Raw genomic sequence first — 22,228 nt, 5'->3', positions numbered from 1 at the left:
AATACCTTTTGTGCACTGCTTGATACGGGATCAATGGTGACTATTATAGGGGAAAGAGTAGCTAATCATCTATTACAGTTAGGTGTTAGGCCTAAGAACGTAAATGTTAATGTTAATATGGCCGATAGCACAAATAGCCAGATATCTCAGGCCTTCGAATTTAACTGCGAAATAGCCGATATTACAACTAAGGTACGTGCCCTGTTTCTACCAGGCTTAACTACGCCGATGATTTTGGGTATGGACGTTATAACGCTTTAAAACTGATCGATATCACTCCTCATGAAAGTACTGCAGAAACAGTGACTAGATGCGATAATTCAAAGACTATTCATACTGATGCCGTTATGACACTAACAGAAGTAGAAAGTAAAAAACTGAAAGAATTCTTGATTATCAGTTGAATTTGTTCGATGGTTTTATTGGTCGCACGACATTAGTGGAACATAAAATTCGCCTTAAAACTGATACACCCATAAAACAGAGGTATTATTATCGCAACCGGCAATGCAGGCGATCATTAACAAAGAAGTTGACAAGATGCTGGAAGTCAGGCATCATTGAACTCATCCATCATCTAGCCCTTGGAGCTCTCACTAGTGCTGGTTAAGAAATCGAATGGAAAAGTAAGGTGTTGCATCGACTTAAGGCGAGTTAATGCGGTCAGTGAGAAGGATGGCATATCCCCTTCCCCAAATAAGTGCGATACTCGACAAACTGAGAAATGCTTACTATATATCCACGATCGACCTAAAGGATGGCTATTGGCAGGTACCTCTCGAAGTTAACAGTAGACCAATTACGGCTTTCACCGTTCCGGCAGAGGGTTATTCCAATTCAAAGGTCATGCCATTTGGCATACACTCTGCTCCGGCTACCTTTCAGAGATTGCTAGACCAAGTGATAGGACCTGAGTTTGAGCCTTACGCTTTTGCCTATTTAGACGATTTGGTGCTGGTATCCCGAACTTTCGAAGATCATTTAAAACTTCTGAAAGAAGTGTTTGAACGCCTTAGAAATGCAGGATTATTACCAAATATGGAAAAATGTAACTTTTGTAAAAAGGAGTTGAAATACCTTGGCCACGTAATAAACGAGAGAGGAATCCAGACGGATCCGGAAAAGGTTAAAATCAATTGTAGATTTTCCAGCACCTAAAACTGTAAACAAGTACGGAGTTTCTTGGGACTTGCGTCTTGGTACAGACGATTTATCGAAAACTTTGCAAACATATCTAAGCCATTGACGAAACTCTTAAGAAAGGGGAATAGATGGGAATTGGACGGATTCTCAAGAACGAGCATTCAATTCCCTTAAAGCAAAACTTTCTACCGCACCGGTCTTAGCCTGCCCTGACTTCAAGGAAACTTTTACGGTCCACGTGGATGCCTCCAATGAAGGTTTAGGGGCTTCACTTACCCAAACTATTGGCAAGCGGGAGAAGGTTATTGCATATGCGAGTCGACTTTTACACGAGAATGAAAAGAAATTTTCCGTAACCGAGAAAGAATGCCTAGCTCTGGTATGGGCCGTTTCAAAAATTTCGTCCGTACCTCGAAGGGTACAAGTTTATATTGCGATAACTGACCATCAAGCTTTAAAAGTGGTTGATGAGTTTGGAGAAAACCATCCGGAAGACTTGCTCGCTGGATGCTGGAATACTACAGGCAACATGACTTCGAAGTCCAATACCGCAAGGGATGAGTCCTGAACCGAGTAGCAGACGCACTCTCCCGGTATCCGATCGACACGTCAAGCTGTGATCCTGTAGTCGGTTCAACCGTTGGTTGTAGCACCGCCAACGACAGTTCGAATAACTCTCGGAGGCAACTATCGCTCAAAAACAAGGAACCAAGGAACCAAGGCTAGAAAACAGCTTCAGGCGAACTTATGCCCGATTGGCACTCGAAAATGCTTCGGAAGGTATCTGCAAGTCCGAATAAATATGCAGATTACACCATTCGAGGAAATAAACTATACCGAAAAATCGATAAATCATCTACCGACCCAAAAACCAATTGGAAACTTTGCGTACCAGATTCTCTAAAGTCCGGTGTACTGAAAGAAAATCATGACAGCGCAACAGCTGGCCATTTAGGTGTAAACAAAACGATCCAGAAAATCAGCGCCAGATACTTTTGGCCTGGATGGAGAAACGATATTCGAAAATACGTAAAAAATTGCGACACTTGCCAGAGATACAAGGTGGAACAATGTAAACGGTGGGGAAAATGCAATTTCAGACGCCCCCAAGGACCTTGGTTCACAGTAACCAGCGATCTGATGGGACCCTTACTCGATCTCGTAAAGGAAACAGATTTATCCTGGTGTTCCAAGATACCTTTACCAAATGGGTAGAAATTGTAGCATTACCATCAGCAACTGCTAAGAAGGTGGCAGAAAAGTTCGAAGACCTTATATTGATGCGATATGGTGCTCCAGAAGTAGTACTGACAGATAACGGAACGCAATACCTCTCGAAAATCTTCCAAAAACTTACAAGTGATTGGGGAATAATTCACAAAACAACCGCACCTTATAGTCCGCAGAGTAATCCAACAGAGCGAACGAACCGCGTATTAAAAACTATGATTTCTCAGTTCGTGCGAAATGATCATCGTAGTTGGATCAACATTTAAATGAATTTAGATTTGCGTTAAATACATGTTGTAGCGAATCAACAAAATTTACTCCGGCCATGCTCAATTTTGGCAGAGAACTTAAAACTCCAAACTGTATCTACGGCCAAGTATTAGAGAATGCCACTCAAGGTGCTGTTAAACCTAGCGAAATTGATATACATGAAACTCGAATGAACTTCATGCTAAAATTAAGGGAAAAAATGTAAGCTAAACATGGAAAAAGCACACACTCGCCAAGCTCACTACTATAACCTCAGAAGAAGAGATAACAGTTTTGTAATAGGCCAACAAGTTTTGAGGCGCAGCCATACACTTTCCTCAGCGGCTGAGAAATATAGCAGGAAAATTGGCACCAAAGTTTGAAGGGACCATACATCCTATATAGAAAAATAGGATGGAATATATTCGAACTACGAGATCTCCAAGGAAAAGACGTAGGCCGAGCCCATACGAAGGATCTGAAGACATACTCTTCCTTGGAGGCACACTAGATCCCTGTGTTGCCCCCCGTAGTGTGCCCATAGTTTCCTTTCTACTAATCTGTTTTATTGTATGATTTCTTAGTTGCCCGATGTGTTTTTTTTTTTGCGCCAAGAGTTGCTTTAGTAGACTAGTATTCCTACAAACAAAATCACCTTTCTATCCCCAAATTCTTCCTTGTAAAGACTGCCACTCTCCTGTACCCGGCGTGTCTAATATCCTTCCTTAGAGATTTTTATATTTTCGAGTTCGATTTTTGTTTATTTTTATTATTAGTAAGCGAGATCTGATTTTGTTTTCTAGCAATTATATGTATTGTGAAAGACTGTGCCCGTAATATATTTTATTGTAAATTTTAGTTTTGTTAAATAATTTATTTTTTTTTTTGGTTATGCAGATTGCAATTTGTTTTTAGTTATATTTTTTCTTACCAGGAATATGTTATCATTTTATTTTATTTGTTGATTAAAACATTAATTTTCGTACGAAAAGAGTCTTTAGTTTGTTTCATTTCATTTCAGAAACTTTCAAAACGAATACAAGAGGAGGTTAAACTACGGTAACCTTTTTTGTTTATCTATATACAAATACCACATTTAACTTTTTTTCTTCTTTTTTTGTTTCCCGAAGTACAGATGGGGTGTAACATGTTACTTTTTTTTAACATACAAAATTAAATTTAAATTTAATATATTCATTAGTAAAATTGCAAAATTAGAACAGACAATTTTTTTTTACATTATGAATAACGACTTGAGTTTTATTATTATCAGCGAAATAATTATTTTTACTGACGATGAGTCAGACGCTATCTGGCAGGTCCGTGCCCGCACGGATATCGCCGCTTCCCCTCCGATCACGGCGAGAGGAGAAGGCTTCCCCCCACCCCCGCGATCGCGCGAACCTATATAATGACGGCCGATTGAAGACACAGGAGAGACAGCCAGTGACCGCGACACCGCCGACGACCGCTGCTCACCACTACTTCGACCCCCCTTCCCCCGACCCCGCTCGCTGAACGACTACATCGCGACTCGACGCCCGCCGCCGATATCCAGCACCAGGTAAGGAACAACGACCCTGTGTTCCTTACTAAAGTGTTATCTCCGCCATAAACAATTCTTCCAAATTTTTTTTATGTGAAACAGAATTTAATATTTTTATATTTGTCATTTATGAAAATTAATCGATCTGAAATATATTAGTAATGTTTGATGGTTATAGATTTATTTTGATAAGATAATTGTTTGATTTTAAATATACTCTTAATAATTTATTTGATATTTAAGGGTATCATTAAATTGAAATAGAATATATTTGACTTTCTCAATTTACTGAAACTTTAAATACTTTTTCAACTTGAATTACTAAAGTTATTTCTTTTCTTCAATTTAACTTATATTTAGAATTTCAATTACTCAGATTATTTTTTTGTCATTTCGACTAAAATTTTTAATTACTGTGTTAAAATTTTCCTTTCTAAAATTTTTCAGATCTCGCATTTCTTTTCCTGGCGATCGATCTGACACCTCATCCCGAGTTTCCTTTACGAACTTTCCTACCAATTATCTCCTACCCGGAAAAAATTATAACAGTCGGGACTCGCCTTACCACTGCTTTCTTTCCGGCGATAGTACTGGCATCCTATACCCACGACTTCCTTTTATATATACTTTCTTCCCACCGACCCCGTCCTCATAAACTAAATCTTATGTTCAATCGACGTAAATTTTTATATTAGGTATAAAGTTTTCTCGACCATCATTCTGTTGTCTGATTATTATCACATTTCTTGGCGAATCTCTAATCTACGCGGAAATATTTTTCTTTCTTATTGAAGTTCAATCTAATTTTCATTTTATTAATTATTTATATTTTTGTAAGTGATTATCTTTATTTTTCTCCTTTATCTATTTCGGGACTCGCAACCCTTTCTTTTTATATTTTGCGAACGTCCTGACACCCTCACCCCCCGATAACCTCCATCAAAATATTTATTTAACGATATTTTAGTTTATTTTTCTGGTGAACTGTGCAGATAGGGTGAGTGTTCAATTTTTCTTTGATATTCATAGAGCCCTAATATTTATAGTAATTTAGCTTAGTAGCCTTATTGCATAGTTTAAATCATTTACCTTTATCTTAGCTTGCATATGGTAGGGAATTCTGCATGGTGTGTTATAAGTGATTACTTTGTTTTTTTTATTTTTCCAAAAATTATATGCCTGAGAAAGTAAACTTGATATTTTATTTTGGAGCTAATACACTTGCCTACAGAATAAATACAGCTTAGTATATTTTTATATTATAAATGCATCTAGCTTTTGCATCCCGTAGAAATATTTTTTTGTTAATGGTTAGTGCTTGCTTTATGTATATAGTAGTTGCACTGTGATATTGGTGCATGGCTAATTTTTAAATTATAAGATTGTATATTTTGCTATTGGTGTTATTTGAATATTGCTTTTGTTTGCCATTGCTATTCATATTTTGCTTTGATTTTGTATTTTGCTTCTACTAACCATCATTATTTAACCGATTAATTATTCCAACCCCGGGCTCTTACAATAATTACTGTATACGACTCCCCCGACCAAGTTATCAGTGGAGACTACTCAGCTTACTTGTAATTCCTCACTGACCGACGTATTAATAAACAATACAGTTGTTTTCGAAAATCGAACTCGCTTGAACAATAACTTTCCTAGAACAAGAAATTTTTATTTTTCTGAGCAAGATTATTTTTTTTATTTTTTTACTTCTTCAAAATTTTATTGGAGTTGACGTGATGAAGTAAGCCCAAACATTATTTTGGAAGTATCAATTTCTTCCGCAGGGGCCCTCTGATTCGACTCCTAACAATAAATAATAGTTGTATGAAATTCTCGAACCCTGGAAATTTCTAACCCAGCTCGACTGGCTATCTGGCAAGTTGCGAATATTTTCGCTTGCCCCGAAAATAACATCGCATATTTGTAGCGATTCCTGTAAAAGACATATTGTTCATTATAACAATATTCGATATTGTATTTGAAAGTAACCTTTTAATTGTTATAATGCATTATTTCGATATAAACACGGTTAAATTTAATTTATTTATAAATTATGGTATTTTTCAAATATAATCACTTACACTTGAATATATCCACTCATCAAAATATACATGCTTTGCTAAGCAAAAACATGATTAATCGTTACGTATTTAAAAGGATTTGTGAAGAACGCGATCTAACATTTGAGGTTAGGAACGTTTAAAATACCCATACAAACAAATATTGAACATTAATGAAGTGCGTACTATCATGTAAACAAAATTTTACCTTCATTTAAATGAACTATTATTATTTTATTTATACTGTGGAAACTAATAATACCATTAGATAAAGTATTCAAATAAACTATTAAACCCAAGGAAATATTTGCATAAAAAACATTATATATTCATTGAAAAGCAATTTTTGACGTTTATCTTTTATATTTACCAACTTTGTTTTGAGTCAAACTTTGAATAGACGGTGGTTTCAGTGATTACAGTCAGGGTATACGTAAGCAGCTAAAGCCAGGTTTGGCGATCAAAGTTTCCCTAATTGGCTTGCCTTAATAGTCCTGAATATCCGGATCAGTTAACAAGCATTGCTCTGCGTGTGTACTATTATGATTTAACTACTATATTTTGTAGTATTTAATCAACTTTTAGGTTCATTATTGAATTACTGTTGTGGGGGGGGGTGGGGGGGGGGGGGGGTGGGGGGGGGGGGGGGTGGGGGGGGGGGGGGGTGGGGGGGGGGGGGGGTGGGGGGGGGGGGGGGTGGGGGGGGGAATGGTTAATATATTTATTTTTTGTTTATTCAATAGAATTTAAAAGTTGACTGGTGTTTTATATATTTTTTAAAGCAATGTTTGCAAATCATTAAAAAACACAATTTAGACACACCCGTATCTAAATCTGCAATCTGATACCTTCCTCGGGTAGATAAGTTTAGGTAACAGTTTTAAGCTGGACATAAATAAAACAATCAAAGTATCGAACAAACATAAATTAGAATTCAATTCATACGATGATCTTTTTACCAACAGTGAAAAGTAATTGGAGTGAAACTTGGAACCTTCATAACTTGATAAATCAAAATAGTGGACAAGGAGTAATTTGAAAGTAGGCCCATTTTTTGTTGCCTCTCCTGAAAAAACGAACAAAAAAAAAACTTAAAATGTCATTACATTATATAGATTTCTAATTAACAAAGCTGGTCTCAGTATGGTTTTGATAATTTTATCTAGAATGAACCAATGAAAAGGTCTAACCCCGTTCTCTGATTTCCCATCAACTTGATCCTTGCGTGACTATAAACCACTTGTCAGTTGCCAGTGATTATTGTGTACAGAACTATTGGAGCATGCATTTCATTGGCTCAGTAATAATAATTTGTGTTTGTCCTATGCACGTACATCTGTGTACATCTGGAGTTACTATTTTGTCTAAGATAGTTTTGGTATGCTTTGTGTTGATACATCAACAGTTTTAGCTGATTGCTTAACTTTTTTAAAGTGTTATAACTACATCTGATGTCACAATAAACAGATAGTAATAAATATGTAGTATCTGTACTAGATCGTCTTTTTATGTAGGTCAGATATGAAATTATTTTACCACATTGAATAACTTTAATCTACTGTTACAATTTGATAATTAAAACGTTAATATTTTGCATCTTAATCTACAACATGATAGAACATTGAAACAAGGAACCTTTAAGAGGCTAAGAAAAGTAAGGTAGGAATTTTAACTTTAACTTTAATTTTAACCCACGGTTAGTTCTTCTTTATATAACATACAATAAAAAACATAGTTTTTAAAATACATCGATGAAATATTTAGAGAAATAATTTTAATAGCTCAGACTGAAATGTTTTTTTAGAGATAACTGTAAAAATTTTCTGTGTGGCCACTGTAATTTATGTATCAGCTCAATAGTTTTACTTAACAAAAATCCTCTCAGGTCAGGTGGCCAACAATGCTGGCTGTGACGTTTTTCTCTCTTGGATCGACTTGTATGTTACTGTTATCACTCTACCAGATCGGAAGCTGCTTTAAAGCTTACCAGTGTAAACTGTGTATGGGTTTTGGTTTTTAAAATTTAAAAGGCGAAATTGGATATTAAGGACAATGCTAGCACTGCTCATTGCTAACCTACTTTTCTACGTTTCCCAACGTCGGTACTTGTCCCGTGTCACAGTGAAAGTGTTACCCTTAATTCTGATATGCTTTTCTAATGATAAGTATTTTATTGACTATTAGTTCCAATAATGATCTATCAGATTATACACTGATTAGAAGCAGGTTTAATACATTATGATAAATACACTTCCCTAGTTATTAAAAGAATAGAAACTATATATATATAATATATAGTTTATATATATATAAATTATATAGTTTATATATATATAATATATATATAATATAAATAGCTATATTTTATTAAATTTACGAAACCTAAATATCGTATTTTCAAATGGTTTTAGTTAAATTTTGTTAGAAACGATAGTAAATTTATTAAATAAATAATTTTGTAAATGTCTTTAAAGTATTACACAATAATCAACGGTAAATTAATTGTTTTGACAACAATAACAACAATTTAATTACTAAATCCAAAGCATGTCGTTACTGTTATTACAGGAGCCACTCAATTACTCCCTTTAATGTCTGTCTCCCAATATGTAAGGGGTGGACAAACATACGTAGAGCTAATCAAAGCTGTGTTAATCAATATATGTGACAATATTTTTAGAGCACATTAAGATCGTTATTGAAAAATTATGTAGATGTATACTCAGCAAATAGGTAATTATGACTCACACCACTGAAGTGCTGATGTAATGTGAAGGAATTCCCAAACCAGCTGAATGAACCATATTGATTCCCAAGTTTTCTTGGAATCTGAAACAGTAGCAGCTGCTGATTGTAACCAATGATGATAATAACAGTTCTACACTCTGCAGTGCTCTGTTTGCAGAGGATAGTTGCACACACACGAATTTTTTTACGGTCGGTAAAAAATCGAAGCGATGGTTTTCAAGATAATCTTTAGTAAATTCAGGTATACACGCTTTCTTCATAACTAACCTAAGTAATGGCTTGGCATACTTCTTTTATTATTTTCCTTGCAGTGGAAATCCCCAACTCTGAAGGAATAATGTAGGTCAGTAAAGGTGCACCCGCTCGCTAGAAACCTGAAAAAATAGGAATATGGTGATTTATGAATATTTTTAAAACAAAAAAACTATTATACCGGTTGCATTTGGACATTAACCTGGACAATCAGACAACAGCTAAAATTTGGCGATTTTCAACCAAACGAAACGGATTTATTCGTGAAGATGGCGGAGCGAGAGCTGTGAGGGACGATCGGTAAACAATCGGTGCGTGTGCCATCATGTGTTTAGTCACGTGCGCCACTGTTGTCACCGGCAACGGCGGTACGCAGTGGCAGTGGCCGGCTGCTCACCGGCATTTTACCGGCGCCGATCAGCTGTCGGCGTGTGTGCCAGGTTGTGTTCCCTCATTCAGTTCCCTATTGGAATTTGGACGGCCGGTAAAAAATCGGTCGTCCAAAATCGGTGTGTGTGTGCAACTAGCCTAAGGTTAAAGAAATAACCACTTTCGAATTCAACAGCATGAAGTGCTCTAACAACAATGTTGTTTCAATAATATGACATAATATAAAAATTATAATATACTTTTTTAGATCTTATTTGCTTTTTTAAAGAGCAAAAATGTCATTTAAAGACATTTTTAACCAAACAACTCTAAATAGTAGGCTAATTGTAAAATTCTCTGAACAGAATTGATTACAATAAATTACTCGTAATAACACAAGTTCGTCTTGCCACTTTGAAGGATCAATTATCGTTTTTAATCACGAATATGTTTTAAGAACTGTGATATAAAATTTAAATTTATCAATTTTTTTAACAAATTGCAGATTTCATAATAGTGCAGTCATTGAAGCGAAAAAAATCGGTCTTACCTCCGAATTTTTTTTTACTGTGAACCGATTTGCATGAAAATTTTGGAATTAGGCTCATCTTACCCTTAACTTCAAAAGTGAAAAATGATCTGAACTCCGCCTATTATTTTTAAGGGGTGTAAACAACCCCTTATGGAAAAATCGACATTGAGCCATTTTATCGCTAGAAAACGATAGTTTAATAGTAAGTGGTGAAATTTTAAAGTGTTTTATAACACAATTACCTCATATTAAAATCGTTTTCAACCCCTTGAACATCTTACAACCCTTGCAAACAACCCCTAAATTGAAAAAAATCACAAAAAAATACTTTGGTATGATATAAAAAGATGTAAGTATAGAGTTAGTTATTATTTTATATTTTCTATAATAATTATCGAATTTTTAACCCCCTTTCAAACCCTTGAAAACTACCCCTTGATAAAAAAATTGTTAAAAAGTTTTTTTGATAAAATGAAAAGGATTTAAAATATTATTCCACACTCTCGAAAATGATTATCATATTCTTAAGCTTTTCTACCCTTAAAACAACCCCTAAATTAAAACAGTAAATATATATGATTACATATTATTTAAGAATAATTTAATTTAGAGTTAAAAAATTGCCATTTATTGCATAAAATATTTACAAATTATACAAAATTTACTCAAATGTGTTATATATACATATATAAGAAAGTTGGTATGTATTCATGCCTACGTTTCCAAAATATATGAGCCATATTATGTATATATATACACATTACAATAGTTTTGGGTCTCTATTATACTGCGTACTTTCACATTGCTCCAAATATTGCACAGTCCGAAATTTTCAGTTACTAAGTAGAAAAAAATATGATAAGTTTTTTGACCATAACTCCTTCAATTTTCATGCTATCACAATTTATAAAAAACCATTGAAAAGTTAATTAAGAGAGCTACAACATCCTTCATTGTAATATATAGTAAAAAACCTTTTTCTCAAACGGTGAAGGGTTAAATGGCTTAAGAGGGGCTGTGATTGCGCTGGCCACGCGCTCTTTAAACAATCATATTTCCGTCAATTTTTTGTTTTACAGAAAAATCAAAAAATTCAAAATTATTTGTCAGAAAATATACCTACATTTTTCATACCTACACTTTTATTCCTATGTGTCGTCATTTTTGAGATATTATGAAAAAAAGGTGGTTTTTTAAAAATTTGAAATTTTTTTTAATCGTGACTTTTTTGAAAAATGTGTGTCCTGAAGCATCCAAACTGATACAATCTATTAAAATCTTCATAATAAAGTTGATTCTAGGTGGAATACGATTAATTTTAATTTTGGTGGAAATGGCACTTATGAAACCCATTGATTTAAAAGAAAAAAAAAACATTAGATGCTCCTCTTATTTGCAATACAGCTCACTTATTTTACGTGCAAAAGACTTTTAATAGTGCTCATTTTTAAAGCTTATTTCAAGCACTATAAAACTCTTTTTCATTAGAATGCCTAAAATGCATCTGGTCGCCGCTAGATGGCATTGACCACATCGATTTAAAATTTCAGACAAAATAAAAAAACGGCTTTGATTTTTAATATCTAGCTTAATATTGCACTTAGAATACTTTCTTAAAAAGAAAATTGTTCATTGTTTTACCTGCTACAATTGTGTTCCTTATATAAATTTTCGATAAAAAACGTATATTTTGGAGATATTTGCCAAAAACCGATTGAAAAACGTGTAACACAATTGCGAATTTTTTAATTGCCAATAACTTGAAAAGTATTGATTTTTTCGAAAAAAAACGTTATGGATGATTTTTTTTGCTTAAAATTAGGCCTTCTATCGATATCTGAGGTTATTTCGAAAAAAATTAATTCACTCCCGAGAAGGGGGGTGGCAACCACCCCCAGGGTGGTTGCGGAGTTCAAATCATTTTCACTTTTGAAGTTAAGGGTAAGATGAACCTAATTCCAAAATTTTATGCAATTCGGTTCACAGTAAAAAAATTCGGACCAACAATGCTTCAAATGACTGCACTATAACCCAAATAGCAGAGAGCGATTGTTTTCAAAAAATCACTTTCCCCCCTTGGAAGCTTATCACGGATCTGCAATGATTATTAATTGTTAATCATTTAACGGGCAGATAAACATATTACTGTTAAGTAAGAAATGAGTGTTTTTTACGATATTAGTAAAATGTAGGTTGATACTTAAATGGTTTCGTATTATGAATAAGAGTGAAAAGTAACAATGAAGTACCACATGTTTTAAAATTAATCATTTGCTGTAATTTGTTATTAATTTACTAAAGAATTCATTCATGTAGGTACCTTAAAATGCAACATAACAGTGATTCAAAATAAAAAGATATTAGCAGATCGTGGTTTCGATCCACGGACCTCTCGGTTATGGGCCCAGCACGCTTCCACTGCGCCAATCTGCTCATATTGTAAAAAGGGCGAGTCATAATAGAGGGCTGTAGCAGGGGTGGAAGTTTATTTATTTCGGGTTAAGAGCAGGCTGTATCATTACAGTCAACATCGAATTTTTCGCCACAAGAACAATTTAAAACTTTTAGTTTTAGGCGTCGGATTATGGGAGATGCCTCATTTCAAAGATGTTATTAGTACGCATACAATTATTTTTAATAGTCTATATATTTATAATGTGTAACGATCAAGTATAAAAGAGATTTTTGTATAAATATTTAAAATGTGTACAAAACCAAACAAGTGATTCAATACATTTTAATAACATCTTTAAAATGAGACATCTTAGATAATTCTATAATTAAATAACTGCTGTGAAAAAGGTTTTAATGTCTAAAATTAAAAATTACTGAATGAACTACCAGTAAAGCATACAGAAAACTAATCTTAAAGATGCTATTAATGAAACAGATTACATTAAATTTCAAACCCTCTCTAGACCTGAAAATTATTTAAACAGGCCAAGTAAAGCTAAACCAACTACTATAAACTTTAAAATAATTATGTTTGCACTATTAAATTGCTCGATTAACAACCACAAAAAAACATTCCGGTCTAATAAATTACAGATTCGAAGAACTGGCTTTTTAAATCGTTCATATTTTATAAATACTCTTTAAAATAAACATGGTACATTTCTATACCAACTGTTTCCCCATTCAAAAATCTTAAATTAAAGAAGTCCCCATAACTTTACCGATCAAGAACTGTGTTTTAAAAACCCCATTCCTGAAACCATAGTCGTTATTACCACTGTTGCCCAGATGTGGGTTTCCAATGACATCAATGTTGATGACTATAACTCACCCGCCTGATGTGACGGGTACAGGTGAAAAGACGGGGATTTCTCTCAATGATTCCGCATTTTCGTGGGTGCTTGGAGGCATCTCGAACCGTCTGATGAGAATCCCAGAAAAGAGCACTTGCTTTGAGACATCTGTGATATGTAAATGCATAAAAATGAAATGGGATACAGTGAGGTGGAGTCTTCAATAGTTTTGGTCTCTTTTAGTTTTTTTATACAAATTGTAATTTTTATTTTATGATTATAAATACCCGTATAAACAGTTAAATAACTCCCGGTATTCAGTAATGACAGTCACGTACCAAGTTTGTAAAAATAGGTCTTCTATTTAATACTTAAAAAAAACACTCATCGTTGATCCACGCATCCCCAAATCGGTTTTTTTCTCTGTAAATATTTTTCTTTTACTTCTTGGGCCTAAAAATATTTTAAACGAGTTTTACTGAAATCACTGATAAAATACGCTGTCTTTAATCACTCAGTAGGCTGAGACAACTTTTATTTTGTCTGCCGGAGGTGTACAAACTATTTCACTGTATGACTTCACTGTCCGCAAGGAAATCTCGAGAATTAAATGTGATGTAGACTTAAGAACTTACAAGCAACTTCAGCTATCATGTTACGCGACACGCGGTGTAGTGTAGGCGTACTCTTATCGTGTATTAGCTACACAGGATATGCATTCATAAAGGACGAGGTTAAGCTGAGGTTTCGGGGGGTTATTTTTAGTTCTGAGGTCCGACGCCAGGGCTGCACCACGTCACCGTTGGTGAAGTTATTAATACCATTCACATATTAATCAGCAACCTTATGCCACTGATAATCCAGCAAAATTATCTAATTAGAGTTAAGACAAGAAAAAAAGTTTCTGACCATTAATGGCCATTGTACCTTAGCTTGAGAATTCTACCATTAAGACATCTTTTTGTTTTTAAAGTTATGGCAGCATTCTACAAGCAGGGTGGTAATTTCCCAAGAAATATGAATATGTTTAGAAATAAATTAAGAAGTAGGGAAAATATTTATGTCCCTAGACCATTCATAACCTTTTATAAAAAACATTATAAGTTTATTGCACCAAAAATGTACAACTTACTACCAAGTGACTTAAAAAATGTAAGCAGTTTCAACAAATTTAAGAAGGGCATTTTAAAATGGATGTTTAACATAAGCAACATAGAAGATCTGCTGAATTAAATATAACTTCTAACTTAAATACACCCTTACACATTGCAATAAAAAAAAGGATCTGTTGCAATGGTCGAATTGTTGGTTATCAAATATGCTGATACAATTGTGCAGATAATAGGTAATCTTAGAAACAAGAGCGGTAAATCAATACTTATACGAAATCGATCTAGTAAGCCTAATTGCCTTACTCCTAGCATTATAGCTATGATCAGCATACTTAATACTGATAGGATTATGAAAAGTATACAAAATTAAGTCATATATGTATCAATTGAAAATAGAATCTTGAAGTTTATTTTTAAAAATGAGCAACAAGAACAGATGACGGTATCCCTTAGCAAAATAAATTAATATAAGAAAGAAATTAGAAAAAATAAGAGAAGAACCTGGAAAAATGTTTGTAAAAGCATGAGCAACCAACTAGAGACTGACAGGTTAAAAAAAATCTCTAAACCGATCACTCCAACCCACTAGGGTCCTTAGTAAAAGCCAATTGTGGTCTTACAGTGAACAAGAAGGAAAACTCTAGAACTTTTGTTGAAGACGCATTTTCGGGGTGGTCTCGAAATGAGGATTTTTATTCTCTAGCGGGGGAGAGATCTGGTCGGAAGGCTTCCAAATCCAGACAGCAGTCAAAAAAAAATTTTAAATCTAAAAGGATTAAATGGGCAGTAATATCCTTTAAGCCATTTAAATATCCTGGGGCGGGTGGAGGTCGGTCCCGACCCTTTTCCAAGAAGGGTTCGATATCTTATTAAATACTCTAACTATTCTGTTTAGAAGCAGCTACGCCCTAGGATTTATTCTAAAAAACTGGAGGACGACACTTGTGGTGTTTTGTGCGAAAAAAGACAGTGCTTCATCTGAACCTAACTCGTACAGGCTGTAAGCATAACCTCCTTCATGGTAGAAAACTACAGAACAAATAATTAATATATATCAGGGAACGAAACCTTACAGTTACAACCACTCAGCCTATATCAACATGCATACGTGGAAGCTAAGTCAACTATCATCGCTCTCCAAAGTCTGGGGGAAGGGAAGCGGTGGAGGACACTTTTAAGGAAAATGAAATCCCTGGTTGGCGTCTTTATGAATATTAAAGTAGCTTACGACTGAGTAGCATATCAATCCAAAAAAGGCAGCTCTGGAACGGTTTGGAGTTCTCCAGACGCTATCAAGTAGATAGTAGCCCTCCTAAAAAGCAGAAAAGTTACAACGATTGGGGATAAATCTGTCACTACCACGGCCCGGAAAGGCTGTCTCCATGGAGGAGTTCTGTCTTCCCTCCCTCCTGAAAAACAAAGGCACGCTGGAAAAACAAAAGCCTCATTCAAGAAGCCATAAATTTTAGAAACAACTGGTGCCATGGTGAAGGTTTACGGATTAATCCATCAAAACAAGTATGATTACCTTTACTAGGGAAAGAAAGTTCCAGCTAGAACAACCTGCCCTGGAAGGTATCAGGATAAAACATTCTAACGAAGTCAAGTATCTGGGCGTTTTTCCTGAATAAGAGGCTGACTTTGAGTCCACATATTCACACAATATCTAAAGCGATAAAGGCCCTTAGGGCATGTATAAGACTTTAGATTGAAATGGGGATTGAAAACCAAAATGATTTATTGGATCTATAAGTTAAAAAAGCAATGGTCACATATGCTGCATTAGTTTGGGTAGCCGAAAGCAGAACCAAAACAGTAGTCAAGAGGCTACAGAGTCTTCTAAGGCTAGCTTGTGTAAGCATCACAAGAGCTCCTGTCCAACCCTGGCACTTCAAGCGGTCCTGGGATACACTCCTCTGGAGCCAGATGGTATTGAAGACAGCCGCAATGAAGCTTCTGGATATAAAGGTGATTAAAGCTACCTTCTCAGAAAGCCATATTAAATTAACCCAGGACTTTTCTGAAACGATATCCAATGTGTCAGTAGAAATCGTTAAGAAATACTTCTTAGAAAACCATATAGTTTCTACTGAAGATGGGGTAAAAACGAGGCCTACCCTACTAAAGGAGTCCAGAAGTTCTATACAGTTGGTTCACGCCTTGAGTTTAGGGCAGGATTCAGCATATACGGGTCAGGATTTAACCTATCTGTGCCCCTGGAAAAAAATGCTACGGTCTTCCAAGTGGAAGTCATAGTAGTAGAATTATGCGCCAGAAGAATAATAAAAATGAGGCCAAAAGGAGCAGAATAAAAATATGATTTACTACGCAATATTAATGTTTCTGAAATTTCTTTTAACCTCGCTATTCAAACCCTTTTAATTGATCAAGAATTAAATTTCATACAAGTTTTATTTATGCTTTCATATTATTTCTAAAAAACGTGCCAACTTGGAAATACCGCTGTTTGGCAGAGATTCAGCGAAGTTTAACACTCGAGAAACACTGGAACACTTAATTTATCTCACTCGCACGATAACTCAAAATCGAATGTTTAAATCTTGCACGAAGTTTAATTCCTATATAAGGAACATCGAGTTGGATAACGGTGCATGTTTCTCCACGGGATTTGGTTAAGCGATAGTAAACATGGTTTCATTAGTCGTAGTCGTAAACATAATGGTAGCAAGAAAATCGCAGAACAAATCAATTCGTCAACAAACTAAGTACAATCAAAAGTATTTTAGCGTGCATGGCCTAACCATCCACATATATCTCGAGGGATGTTTTATCTGGAGAGTTGCATAACAAATGAGTTTTGCATAAAACATCGTTAATGTTCTATATAGATGAGAATGACTTTGACGAAGGTGCATGTCTACCTATCTCGCAAATTAAAAGAGGGGTATGGGGCATGATGCTGTAACGTGAACAAACGTGCACCACCATAGGAGCAAGTGGGAAAATTCCAAACACCTCAAAGCACATACTGTAGATGTTTACATCGCCTTCTATCACACCACGAGACATGTGACTGGTAATGATCAATGAGAAGCTAGTAAACATACGGTCTGATTTCAGAATCACAGCTGACTACCTGGCCAGTATGATATTTATATTTTATGAAACTATTATATATCAGATTTAATTTTAAGAATCGTATCATGCATCATATTTAATATTGTAAATATTATATATGCATAATGTACTCAGCATAATAATGTTGTTTTTAAAGTCATTAAGTAAATTATGAGAATCTCCCGTTATTTTTTTATTTTGCAATTTATAACATAGTATCAACATAGAAATTAGATACATCTTGTACCAAATGGGCAATACACATGGTGTTGGATACCGCTGAGGTTGTAGTAATGAATACTCGAAATTCGAAGTTTACTTATATACTTACCACTTCTATTTGGTAAAATAAAATCCAGTATTGCCACGATGCTGCCAAATAGAGTTTAAAATATGAACTAAAATATGATAAGAGCGAACTGCAACTCGCCTAAAACAAAACCGCGACGGTACTAGCCATTTATCGAGACAACTTATAATCACGACAACGTGGTCACGTCAGAAGGACATCGCCACAAATATTAACCAAGTTTAACTGGCAAATAAAACACATTCAAGATAAGTTACTTTACAAGTTATAATTTTACTTTACATTACATTCAAATTTAGATGTCTCGCATGAAAGGGATAATAATACGAAAATATAAATTTTTACTTACGAAACAATGTGCGCGAGATGTTACTCGGCAGCAGGAATGGCAGCTACAAAGTTCCCGAGAGAAATATTAATACGCGTGCCAATTAGGTTATTAATCCGCCAAGAATTTAGTTCCAAGAACATCGGATGTAACTTATACTAACCAGTATCAAGTAACTGGATTGCGAAAATATGTACTATATGAAGTACAACTAAATAACGGTACAAGCTATGTAAAACATCCCATGAAATGCTGTTTTAAAGATTTATTAACGTGTTTATAATTTGGAAAACAATATTTGTGTATTTTTTGAGTATTATGTACAAAATACCTTGATGTAATTCATTGGTTCCAAGAGCTACTGAAGACATTTCGTACCAAAATAAAATTATAGCTAACATTACGAATATAACTTGCTGTGATTAAAAGAACATCATGTAACAAATTACCGCTTAAGGAATGATAGAATTTGATTAATTCAAGAGTTTGATTAATTCATTACCCTCTCAGAAGCAAACATCACATTTTCATCACCGAGTTACATGAAGACCACATACTCTAGACAGTTTAAAACTTGAGATCCTTTATCATATTGATATTGAAAGGATAACAGGATTTCGGAAAATTGCCATCGTTATATGTTGCAAAAGTATATAAAAAACGTTTCGAGGATTGGAATCTATCCTCTTTGTCAGGTGGTGGAGGTAATTCCTTTGTGTTATACCTTTAGAAACATTTAACGATGGTCAATGTACGAAATCCTGTTATCCGTTCAAACCTTACATCGTCAATAACAAAATTATTCATCTTTTGTGAAGCAGTTTTCAAATAGACAGCGAAGAGAAGGCTGTAGTACACGGTGTGTTCTGTATCTGTAGTGCCATCAGAAGCGAGGTCGAAACTAGCAACCAATTTTGGATAAAGGTTGGAAGTTGGACGTGAGGATACCTTACCTCCCACAAAAGGCGAACGAAACAAGGCAAATAATTTTCTAAAGCTGAAAAAAAATGGCCGTAATGAGTTGGACTGAAGTGGACAGGTGAGTCTCGAAAGATATAACTTTACAAACAGCTAGTTGTAAGAAATATTGGCTAACGATGAGCGCTAATTTAAATAAAGCTAGATAAATCCTCACTGTTTACCATAAATATGTGCACAAACATGAATTACACATTGTTAAATAAATGTTTAGAGGTTCAATTATTTACTAGGAAATAATTTTGTTTCCCGGCGTTTATAAAGAACAAAAGTGATGGTATGAACTGATTTATCAGTTTAGGCCTAAGTAAGAATTATTACTGCCCAATTCGTGTCCACTGTTTTTATGTTTTGTTAATTACTCTTCTTGGGAACGAACAACTCGATTACCTGAGAGATAAGAATCATTACCAACATGTGTTCTATGTTGATACATTAAAATGTTCTCGTGTTTATGTAAAATATTTGATTAAATTGAAGATATTGTATTAGTTCACACAAATTAATGGTGCTGTAGTTTACAGGTATTTATATGAATAGCTAAGGGCAGGCTGTAACACATTAACACATTCACTGCGACACTAGTCATGTACCGACTTAGGACAGCCGCATACTATTAATGTGCGCCCGCCGCAGTCTACGTGTAAAGTATAAGAAATCTGTAAATTCCAAGAGTTAAAGTTTTAGTGGGCTTTGAGTTTATACTAATTATTTTTTACTTCGACCAGCTGTGTTTTATGTATTTGCAATTCATTGTATAACAAACTGTTTTGTCGCCTCTCTCTAGTTTTCTTCTAACCTTGGTGATTTATATATATTTGGTATGTACTCTTGAAAATCTTCTTAATTACTTTCTTAAGACTACAGTTAACAAAATATAGATTTCTAGAGTAAGCTCACATTACAAAATGTTTTAACAACAGTCCCCAACACTTTTTATTATGTTTCAATATATCAAGTAATCTATAAATTAACAGAAGTAGGCTAATCAATAAAAATTAATAGATATGCAGGTTTTGTCATTGTGTTTTTTTTTTTTCGAATCCGCAGTTGAATTTATAATATTCCCAAGCATATGCAAACTACAATTAAACAAAAGGAATAACTTAGTCCGAATCTCAATGGTTACGGTGCACTTATCATTTCTTAGGTACAAGAACTAATCATTAGAAGTATCATGAGGACGTCATTAAAGTACTGTTTCTGAAGCGATACTTAAATATCTAGTAGTGTTGACTTGATAACGCATTTTTTGTGCAGGCATAGCAAATAAACTGACTTAGGTAGGAACGTGAACTGGAAAGTTATTTGCTTATACATTTTCATTACAAATGTTACAATGTTAATACAAATTTTACAGCTGATTGTACCAAGCTTTACTGCATCATTGCAATGTTTCATTCGCCACAGCGATTAATGAAATTAACAACATTAAAGTTAACATTCATCATCTTAAGCAATACGTTATTTTCTGAACGTTTTTTAAGTATCTGTCACTGCAAAACCCAAAAGAAATATGCTCTTGTCTAAACAGTGAGGTTTTTGCGCTCGGGCTTCGTACGGACATGTGTGGCCTCACGTAACCGAGCCGTGCCCGCACCGACACTCGGCCGACTCACGTGTCGGGCACTGTGGATGTGTGTCCCGACCTTTAACCAGAGGCCGTGGCATACATATGCATGAGACACGAGGTAGAGAACTACTACGAACTGAGAGACACAGAACGGTGGTTTTTGAACACCTGCCCTCGCAGGCAGGTGTTATATTTATTAACAGACTACCAAATTCAATAAAAACATTCCCTAACGCCAAGACGTTCAAAATGCACCTTAAGTTCCTTTTCACAAGACCTTTTTGCAGGGGAGTTTCTGCATTTACCTGGGAGACCACACAATCAGACAGCTGATTCTGCTGTTTGAAGTGGGTTATATTGGCGGAGAATGGAAGAGGCATAATTTTAAAATTGTACGAGTGAATGAGAATTGTTTGATATAGATGTAAGAAATTTTGAATTAAAATCCATGATGTGTGCTACACAATGTACTATTGTCCCTGCACTAAGATTGATTTGATGTTTTCGTTTGAAAAAGAAAACGTGTTTTGACGACTCCATTGTCATTGAGTCGATGTATTGTGACTCGTACAATTTGTCCGGTGATACAGATCTTCTTGCGGCGAATATACAGGGTGTATCAAAAAGAATCATCCGATTTCACATGTATATAATTCGAACAGTAGTAAACATATACAATTACTATTTTTTTTTGGCTGAAAGGGAAACTCAAAAAGTTTCTTTTTCATACCTTTTAAAAGGTGTTCAGTAAGTCCATCTTTAGAAACACGGCATATGTCTATGCGGTATTCAAATTCATCCCACACTGCAGCGAGCATGTCCTGAGTTACTGATTCCACTGCTGTTGAAATGGGATTCCTCAGCTCATCCATTGTTGTTGGTAGCGGAGGCACATATACAGAGTCTTTGATGAAACCCCGCAAGAAAAAATAACATAAAATAAGGTCCGGTGACCTTGGAGGCCAGAAATGTAAGGATGCGTCATTTTGTCCAGTACGGCCGATCCACGGGTCACGAGTTCTTTGATTTAAAAATTGCCGGACTGCGAGATGCTAATGTGGTGGTGCCCCGTCCTGTTGGTAAATGAAGTCGTTCGAATCAGTCTCCAATTGGGGGAAAAGATAATTCTCAAGCATATCGAGATATGTTATTCCTGTAACAGTGTTCTCAGCAAAGAAAAATGGACGGTACATCTTTTCCCGTGAAACCGAGTAAAACACATTAAATTTTGGAGAGTCTCTCTCATGTTGCACAGTTTATGTAGCAAAGTCGACAACAAAGAGAGAAAAATCCTCGGAGCACTTTATTTTATTAGATTTACACAATCAGAAAGGTTTGTTCCGAGCCTTACAGGGAAAATCCTACCGTTCATAAAGTTTGTTATGAATGAAAACATGTTTCCGCCGTCCTTCCACAACACCAAGGTGTTTATAATCCCTCGTCGCCAGGCGGTATCACAGGCTTTT

General features: G+C 35.1%; 1 non-coding gene across 1 annotated transcript; it reads right to left on the bottom strand.

The window, feature by feature from the left end:
- Window positions 1-12,496: 12,496 nt before the first annotated feature.
- Window positions 12,497-12,568, bottom strand: Trnam-cau. Its single transcript has one exon. It is a non-coding gene; the product is annotated as a tRNA-Met (tRNA).
- Between the last annotated feature and the right edge of the window lie 9,660 nt (window positions 12,569-22,228).

This window comes from Homalodisca vitripennis, chromosome 7 (assembly GCF_021130785.1).
Source record: "Homalodisca vitripennis isolate AUS2020 chromosome 7, UT_GWSS_2.1, whole genome shotgun sequence".
Lineage (NCBI taxonomy): Eukaryota > Metazoa > Arthropoda > Insecta > Hemiptera > Cicadellidae > Homalodisca > Homalodisca vitripennis.
The sequence above is the reverse complement of the archived record's forward strand: the minus strand, read 5'-3'. Positions and strand labels throughout refer to the sequence as shown.